We start from the raw sequence: 9868 nt of genomic DNA on the forward strand, positions 1-9868 counted from the left end.
TTGTCAAAAAAAGTAAGAAATCTTTGGGGGTGCTTTGATTCATTTTGGGGGTGCTGAAGCACCCCCAAAAATGGGCTAAAATCGCCCCTGCTTGCAGAATAGGTACATTTACCAAAATAAACCAAGATATTACACGTAAAAGACAAAGAAAAAAAAAGAGAAGAGAAATCTCTTTCTGGCACAATACTGACCCTTAAGTACACAGTTTTGATGATGATAGACTGCAGGTGTGTAACAGGCAGCCTGAGGAAATGTGATTGGTGGTTATGCAGCGGAAAGCACAGAGACAAGAAAAACAGCTCCACCACAGCCTGTCCCAATCCTAACAGGAAAAGACCAAACATTCAGCAGAATTAAGGCAGATTTTTGTTGCAATGTAACTGTGGTGGGGCGTGGTCTGCGGTGCCCTGCGGACGCACCTGCACGGCATCCGCAATCACCCCCGCCGTGTTAAAACACAGGGACTCAGGGGTTGGTGGGGGGTGGTGTGAGGTGCTGTGAATAAATGTCTGAAAACACTGATCCCTGGACCCGCCGTGCCTTATTCCTGCCACAGTGGTGCCGAAACCCAGGAGGCGGCACGGCGGGTTCTTATCGGAGCCAGGGAGTGGAGGAGCTGGCCCAAAGGGTGGCCGGCTCCCTCTGGGCCGCCCAGCGGGAGCAGGCGGCGGGGGTGCGTCGCCAGGAGGCAGAGCTGCAGGACCAGTCCGAGCGCCACCTGCAACGGATTGGGGAGCTGGCGGCGCTGCTCTGGGCCTGGGCGCCACCCCCACAGGTGTGTACCGAGGACAGTGAAGCGGTGGAGGAGCCGCGTGGGGCACCTGAGCAGCCGGAGGTGGCAGACGAGGCGCGCGGGGATCTGCGCCTGCCGGAGGAGGGGGAACAGCCGGGTGAAGGGCTGCTCCTGCCGGAGCGATGGACGAGCCGCTCCAACCGGAGGCGGCAGACGAGGCGCGCGAGGGTCTGCACCGGCTGGAGGAAGAGGAGTCGCGGGAGGGGCTGCCGGAGCCGCTCCCGCCAGCGCCCCAGCCAGCGGCGGACGAGCCGCTCCCGCCAGCGCCCCAGCCAGCGGCGGACGAGCCGCTCCAGCCGGAAGAGGTGGAGAAACCGGGAGGGGAGATGGCGGTCCCCGTGCCAGGGGAGCCTGCTCGACCTGTGCCCGAGGTCGAGGACCGAGCTGCCCCGGAGCGTCAGATGCGCCGGGTAGTGAGCCACTCCCGGGGCCGGCGGGGTCGTGCCGGGTAGCCGGCCTCCGGACCGGTTTCGCCGCTGCTGCTGGAGGCGTGGCCGACCCCCGGACAAGGCTCGCCGCCATTGGAGGTGTGGGCGGCCTCCGCAACGGACTTTGCTCCCCCGAACCGGTGGGGTGGGGGGGGAGTAGGTTCGGCCGGATGACTCCCCGGCCTCAATCGGGCGATGGGGGTGTGTGGTGGGGCGTGGTCTGCGGTGCCGTGCGGACGCACCTGCACGGCATCCGCAATCACCCCCGCCGTGTTAAAACACAGGGACTCAGGGGTTGGTGGGGGGTGGTGTGAGGTGCTGTGAATAAATGTCTGAAAACACTGATCCCTGGACCCGCCGTGCCTTATTCCTGCCACAGTAACGTAACGATTACTGGGCTGTGCAAACATCACAGTTTACACCAGGGGCCGGCAACCTTTCTGATGATGAATTTCCTCAGCAGTCAATGTGCCATATGATTGTATTAGCAATAAATTTAATAACGCTCTATATTAACAGTTACACACTATATAGCACTGGCAACTGGCGATCGTGGCTCAAGAGTTGGGAGTTCGCCTTGTAATTGGAAGGTTGCCGGTTCGAGCCCCGGCTTGGACAGTCTCGGTCATTGTGTCCTTGGGCAAGACACTTCACCCGTTGCCTACTGGTGGTGGTCAGAGGGCCCGGTGGTGCCAGTGTCTGGCAGCCTCGCCTCTGTCAGTGCGCCCCAGGGTGACTGCGGCTACAATGTAGCTTGCCATCACCAGTGTGTGAATGGATGGATGACTGGGTGTGTATAGCGCTTTGGGGTCCTTAGGGACTAGTAAAGTGCTATACAAATACAGGCCATTTACCATAGAATAACTTTATAAAATTATATTTGTTCATAGATGTTCATAGGCAGCTATCAGTGAATGGTTATCATTTATTTTGAAACAAAAAAAGACTTTTTATCCATAACAAGAACAGCAAATGAACTGTACAACAGAAAATACAAACGCTATTTATGGTCTCCTCACAACAATGATAAGAAAAATAAACTGGGCCAATATGGCATGTTTGTTAATACAGAGATACACATGTTAATGTGATCTATCCTCTCCCACTCAGAGACACAGGTCTCCGAGTGTCCAGCATTCAGACGGCTACCTGAGGACACTCATGTGAGAGAAAATCTGCTCACACAGATATGTAGAGCCAAATACTGTCAATAAGGCCTCTGCAATGTTCTGAAGACAGTTAAACTTGTCAGGTAGTGATGTCCAGCAGGTGAAAATGCAAGCTCCATGAACACGCACAGCTATGGATTCCAGCTGCGTTCATAGTTCTGCAAACTTTGACCCCCACAGAGTCGAGGTTTTCACTTCAATCAGCTGCATTTTGATGTCGCATTAACTGGCATTAACTCAGCCAGTTGATGCGAGACAAATCCAGCTGCTCATTAAAGCTTTCTGGTTTGATCAGAAAAAAAACATTGGAACATACGCCTGAAAGTCCTGAAAACACATCGTGAATTCTGTAAGTTATTTTTAGCCAATTACAAGTTGAATCTGGTAGTTGGGGTTGTTAGCTAAGATACCGTCATTAAGAAGAGGCACAACTAATGTGTGTATGTGAACTAATTTGCGGTGTGCACTGCTGGCCCGGCCATTTATTTTTTAATGCACCTTCTCAGATTAATTCACTGTGTCGTGCCCAGGGCTGGACTGGGACAAAAAAAATGGGCCTAGGCACTTTGACTAGAGACCGGCCCACCAGGTGTTATAGGGAAAGCCATAAAGCCTTTGAATGAAAACAAACACTGTTGTGATAGTGATGTGCACTGTTCATCACCTGTTCAGCTCTGATGATTCAGTAAGGACATCTCCTGGTTTCATCTTCATGTTTCCCTCTCACCACATATCCAAACCAATATCATGACCAGCAGCTTTTACAGCTGTGGCTCAAGCAAACATCAGCTGATCCTAGAAATTAATATTAAATAAATTCTAAGAACAGCTGATCAAGCTTAAACATGAAAGTGGGAGATAAACCAACAAGAGAGAAAAGCCGATCAGCTGATCATAGATCAGTTTCATGATTGAAGTAGCAACAGGAGAGGGAGGGGAGAGAATGAGAGAAGAAGAAACAGCTGCAGCGTAAAGACAGAATAACTCCAGCTTTGTGTCTTTTTTCCATTCTAGCTGAAGTCCGGGACAAACTGTGTATTTCCTCTGAGAACGGGACGATTCCGTTTTTTACGGGACGGTTGGCAACTCTACTAACTTGTCATGTTTCGGCTGTGCGCAGGCAGGAATTGGACCCAAACGCAAACTCACTAGAAACGGGATTGAACTCAAAATGGCAGCTTTTATTGCTGAACAAAGAACGTCTACAAAACCTAAACTGAGAAGAATCTAACAAAACACACAGTGAGGCACAGGGAGACACACACACAGCATGAGGGGGATCGCGACACTGACACAGAGAAACACAGGGCTTAAATACACTGGGAAATAACGAGGGTAATGAGACACAGAAGGGGAGCACAGCTGGGAGAAATCGGACATAACGAGACCCAAGGGAAGCGAAACTCAATACATTCACGTAGGACACAGACCTTCAAAGTAAAACAGGAAATGTAACATACGCAGACTTGACTAGGGGAGACAGAGCAACTAAGAAACACAGAGAACAATAACAAGGAGACAGAGCTACTAAATACTCAGAAAACTAAAGAGAAAACAAGAAACTTAACAAGAACTAAGATTATAATACAAAAACTCAGAGACACAAGAAACTCAAAATGCTTACTGGGGGGATAGATAATTTCTGATATATATTATAGATTCTTTTCCAACCTGGAGAGTCACCCCTGGTGGTAAGTACAAAAATGCAGGTTTAAATAACAAGTGCGTTGGCTTCATTTATCAGTGGGACTTTTGGCATTACTGATTTTAAACTATAAAAATTATACAAAATACAATTACGGTACCCAAATTCATGGCATTGCTGATCAGCTCTAAAAGCTGGAGGGTTCTGTATGGGTTTCTGAATTTTAGGTTAATTAAAATATTTAATGTCGAAGATAAATTAAATTCAAGTACAGCTCTACAGCAGGTCTTCTATTAATATTCTGGATTTATATTGTCACAGTTTTCAGAATTCAAACTTTCTGTATTTGAATTTTCTTTAAGTCTTGACCCAGATACTACTGGATACGTTCAGCTCACAGCCTGAGCTGGAGCCATTCAAGCCCAAGTCTCATAATCAGATTTCTCACTCTGTGGCAGAGGTCTGATCTGTTCATGGCTGCCTGAGCTGGGAAGATCAGATGTGGTTCCACTCTGTTTCACAGCCTTGACAAGATGAGATTTGTACCATGAAGAAGTCTTTTTTATTTTTTGAGTGTGTCATTTTTTTCCTCGGCCCTGGTGTCAACTGTATTTTTCTGTTTTGAAAAACAGATGTAAAGCTAATCTAAAATACTCTGTAGTGCAGGTACAAGGATAAAAAAAACAAGGGACTTTGTTCATCTTCGTAGGTTAGTATTATATGACATATTAATACTGTGCACTAGTACTGAGAAACATTTGCATCATTAAAAGGAATGTGAGGCTGAGAGCTGATCTCCTGTCATACTGAATTATCTTTCTAGGTCAGAAAGATGTGTTTTGCCTCTTCACAGGAATGCAATGGATACATTACACCGCCATCTGATAAATGATGTGCCTGACTCACACCAAGCTTTTCTTTTTGTCTCGGAGAGAACCTCGTGCTCTGCTTTTTAACCCAGACAAAAAAAGATGATCAGAGAAAAAAACGCCTCCAAGGTGAGGACCAAACAAATATTCCACTGGAAATAAGAGGGTAAATATGATAATGGATTGGATTTATATAGCGCTTTTCAATGCCACTATTCATTCACTCTCACATTCACACACTGGTGGAGGCAAGCTACGGTTGTAGCCACAGCTGCCCTGGGGCAGACTGACAGAAGCGAGGCTGCCATATCACGCCATCGGCCCCTCTGGCCAACACCAGTAGGCGGTAGGTGAAGTGTCTTGCCCAAGGACACAACGACCAGGACAGAGAGCCCGGGGAACGAACCGGCGACCTTCTGGTTACAGATACGCTTCCCAACCCCCTGAGCCACAGTTGAATGTAATCTGAATGCTTACTGATCTGACGCTCCGGGAACATTTGGCCATGGAAGTGTCACAAGCATCTGCAGGTTATTAACATCTGCATTCTTCTGGAGTAATCACTACACCTGTCAACTGTTGTGTTGCCTTCTCTAAGCTCACTTCTGAACCAACTTAGTGATATATACTCACATTTTATCAGTATATTTATACTGCTTTTAATCCCCTACAAGAAAAATGATTGACTCTGTTTGTTTCTGTCTGTGAAGTTTTTAAAATGTTGTACTGAAACAACTCTTGATCAGTCAGACATTGTTAATGGCAGAACCACAAACAGCTAATCACAGAGTGGCATTAAGACCATAAACTGTATATAAAAGATGGACCTCTCTTTCGAGTGTGAAAAGCTGATGTGGAAGTGCCTCAGGGGCGATTTTAGCCCATTTTTGGGGGTGCTTCAACATTACACCCAGGTAACCTGCAGTGTTGAAAACTTGTTTTCCAACGATGTTTGCTACCCTACAATCCATCCTGCTCTATGGTAAAATCAGCGACATTTGATCGTCCTGTTGCTCCCTTTGAAATGTATACAGCCTATTTAATGTCTGAAACTTAAAATTGTCTGTAGCCTGCTGTTGTTACCACTGTCCTGTTTGAAATGGATACTAACTAGCTAACTGACTGCTGACTGAATGCCCATTAATCTTATAACTCCTGTTGTGTGTGTGTGTGTGTGTGTGTGTGTGTGTGTGTGTGTGTGTGTGTGTGTGTGTGTGTGTGTGTGTGTGTGTGTGTACAGAGAGACAGCCAGGCTCATAATGGATATAAGGAAGTTTTTTTCAAAAAAAAAAGGTAAAAGTGTAAGATCAAGTGATCCGTAGATGTTAGATGTTCATGGGATTTGGTTATTTGGCTTTTGGTTGAAAGTACACTGAGTGAGGACTTTTTTATTAGTAATCTTAATAGTATTTTTTTTTCATATTAATGTAATTTTTTCATCTAATTGAATACAATCTATTTGTGTATGATTGTCAGTCCAAAGAGGGAGAGAGGAAAGAGGAGAACGTGAGGAGAAAGTACAAGGTCAGGAAGAACCAGGTAAGAAAACAGACAGGGAACAGTGACAGGCACAACAGAAACTGTTAAACTGACAAAGAGAAAAAACTAATTTTACTCACACAATCAGAAAGTTGTGTTCTCCCTATATTAAAGCTGTTATACAGAATCTGCAAAACAAACTGGGTTGAAACATTTTGACCCTCTTTAACAACATTCCAACATAACATTATAATTGATTGGGAAGATTAAAATTAATTATATATTTTTATGTGGTTCAGCCACAAGTCTACTAAAACCTCAGCCAGTAATAGGTAGGCCAACTTTTGGACCATGCAGTTGTCTGTATGACTGCCGCAGTACGTACATCACATTTGCACACTGTCAGAAAGAGCCAAACAGCCCTGGTGGAGTGAAGAGCTGTAAAGAGAAGCAGAGTGCTCTGTTTATATTCTAAAGATGTTTTAAGCTTGTTTCAAAGATTCTGTACAGCAGCTTTAAATGTTTTCCAAAAGCACACATACACTTATCAGTGTTTCTCAAACTTTTTACAGCGTGTACCACCTGAGAAAATGTAAAGCTCTCCCAAGTACCAAGCATGAAACTCATAAATCCTACAACACAAAATTAGTATTATTAAATTAGTCAAATTAGTATCTGCAGTAAAGATCTTTTCATACATTGTATACATTCTACCACAGGCAAAGTTGCCTCCATTTTTATAATTTTTTATTAATATTATGTAATAATTTATTTGTAATAATTTATTCTGTTTTGGGAGTATTTTTTATGTATCTGTATTTTATTATACATACTCATTAAAAGTGAATCTCTGTCCAAAAAATGCACTCAGTTTACTTTTTACTCACTATGAGCATCATTCATTATTCTCCCGCAGTAATTAAGGTTAGGATATGTATTTTTTTAATTCCAATCCATTCTTCTTTTATAGCATTTAAATAAACTTTATCAGATTTGATGGTTTTGTTACAAACTTTTCAAAATGTGGGGATTAAATTGTGTTAAAATGTACAGTGACAAAAACAGTGATGTCATGTTTTGTGATGAGGACCCAGGCACAGAGAGACTTGATGAATTTAAGAATCTTATGATTTAATAAAGAAATTTGCAGACTTGCACAGAGATGGTAAAATTATGATGACTGATAACGGAGACGAAGACAACAGACGACGAGGACAGGGAGGAACAGGGGTTTAAATGCACCAAGGAGACAGTCAGAGAGAACTTGGGACAACTGGAGACATTTAAGGATGCAGGGACTGACAGAGACAAGGAAGAAGTCTCATCGTGACGTGTAAAGTTTATTTTGCCTGGCTGGGCAGCTCTCTGGGTGCTCAGCACCCCCAAAGCTCTGATCGTAGAATCGCCCCTGAAGTGCCTTAAATCTGCATTCTTTATAGCGGCCTGTACGGGGTGCTTTCTGTGTTCGCAAAAGGTAGTTGGGTCTAATGAGAAAATGGAATATCTTTTTATTATCTTTGTTTATATTTATATGCTGGCTACAATGTTATTATATACAGTTGATGTCAAACAGTATTTAATGTTGCAGAATATTCATGTTGGGGGCAGTCTGACTTCTGTGAGAAGTGTTGGAGAAGTGGTCAGATAACATGTAGCCAAAAATGAAGTGTAGGGTGTCATCGTGCATAAACAATGACAACAGACCATTTCCCTGTTGCTGAAATATACATGGTCAGATGGTCAGTTAAGTTTATTTAAAAATCCGTCACAGCCCCCGATCCTGCTCACTTTATCCTAAAGTCAGGTTATAATTTCCACTGCTTGCCAATCGACATACTTTATGCTGTGAATGAAGTCTGTGAAATTTAAAATGATTATTTTTTGTCTTTAAGTTCGTTATCACTGGGGTTCAGCGACCCAAAACCTAATGGTGATTTACATTTGTCTGAGTGTTACGGCCCTAGCTGGGCCTCCTGAAACTGCCCTTGTGTGGGTGTGGTGTTTTTTCTCCGCCTCCTCCTCTCTCTGCCTTCTCCCTTAGGACACACCTGCTGCTCATCTGCCCCCGTTTACCACCAATTACCCTCAGAGGTGATATAAGCTGGAGGAGAGCAGTGTGAGTGTGGGAGGGGCTTCTGGTGGGTTTCCTCTGTGCTGGGCAGTGTGTGATACTGGTCTAGGTGTGGAAAAGGCCTGCTGTGAGTGACCAGCCCCACCGTGCGTGGCTCTTTGTGAGTAGCTCTTAACTGAGCAGTGGTCTTCCTTAAGTGTCGGTGGCCTCCATTATTTTGTTTGGCCTGCCTAGTTATTGCTAATAGCAGCGTTGCTGTCTTTTTCTGTTGAAGCCTTATAGTTGTTTTCTTTGTTGAAGTGGTCACCATCTCTTTGGGTTGGCCTGTCTCATTTATCATTAAAGCAACGTTGCTGTCTCTTTTTGTTGTTACGTTTATATGAATATTGAGTTAACTGATTATAATAAAGATATATTTTGTGTTAAATACCTCTGCCTGGCCTTCTTTTCATTTCAACCCGGATCCAACTGTTACTGTCCCCCACCCTCTTCGCCTAGTTTTCATGTGGGGACGTAACACTGAGTGTGAACTCAGTATCGAGCTCTGCTCTGATTTATCCATCCTCTCCACTCTTTCCTGAACCACCAAATGCATTAGCCGGCTCCCTGGGGGCCTGTGATGTCATGGAAATATGAAATGCATACTACTGCAGGATCACTGGAACCAGCTCGATTCTGTGCAGTTTGTCTCCAACGAGCGTCCTCGGCCCTGCTAATGACTTCATAATTATGTCATCACGTCAGGGAGCTAATTGCAACAGGGTTTATGTTGTGTGTCCAAAGTGAGCGTCCAGGACTAAATGATGCTGACAGAGGATGTAAAGTAATAGTTCATTATCTAATCATAACCTTTAAACACTGTATGAAATCCTTGGAGAACATTGCATCACCGTGCGATTAAAAAAAAAACACACTTTTTTTTGTAAATAGCAATAACAATATTTTTATTAAGTTGAAATAATATCAGATGCAGCAAACAGTTGTTTTTTTTTCTCAAATCCAATGTGGCAATATTCAAATAATTACATTCAGCCAAAACAGGAAGAAAGTATTAAAAAGAAGAGGGAGGAAGAAAGAAAGAGAGAGGATTTCAATTCAGAAGGAGGAGAGGGTTGAGTTTGAGTGTTAGATGTGGGTGGATGTGGGTGGTGGTACATGCATCCCAGGTAGGATGTGGATGGGACAATACATTCATTTACAGTCATTTCCTCGTACCCTGTTAGCCCATAGTGCTGCGATGCCTCTCTCTCAGTTGAATGGCTTTGCTCTCTGAACTCACACAAGCCTCCTCTCATTTCAGAGTGCACGCGTCGCCGTGTGCACCCAAACGCCCACCCCCGAGGATTTGTGGAACATTTTAATTAAAACAGCAGTGGCTAATGTGGGTTAAACATAGACCATCTCTGCCTGGGAA

At 44.4% G+C, this 9868-nt stretch overlaps 1 pseudogene; it reads left to right on the top strand.

Annotated features, from left to right (window-relative positions):
- Positions 1-505: 505 nt before the first annotated feature.
- On the top strand, positions 506-1381 carry LOC148098795 (uncharacterized; annotated as a pseudogene).
- Positions 1382-9868: the final 8487 nt, after the last annotated feature.

This window comes from Neolamprologus brichardi, chromosome 14 (assembly GCF_056152115.1).
Source record: "Neolamprologus brichardi isolate AB-2024 chromosome 14, ASM5615211v1, whole genome shotgun sequence".
Classification (NCBI taxonomy): Eukaryota; Metazoa; Chordata; class Actinopteri; order Cichliformes; family Cichlidae; genus Neolamprologus; species Neolamprologus brichardi.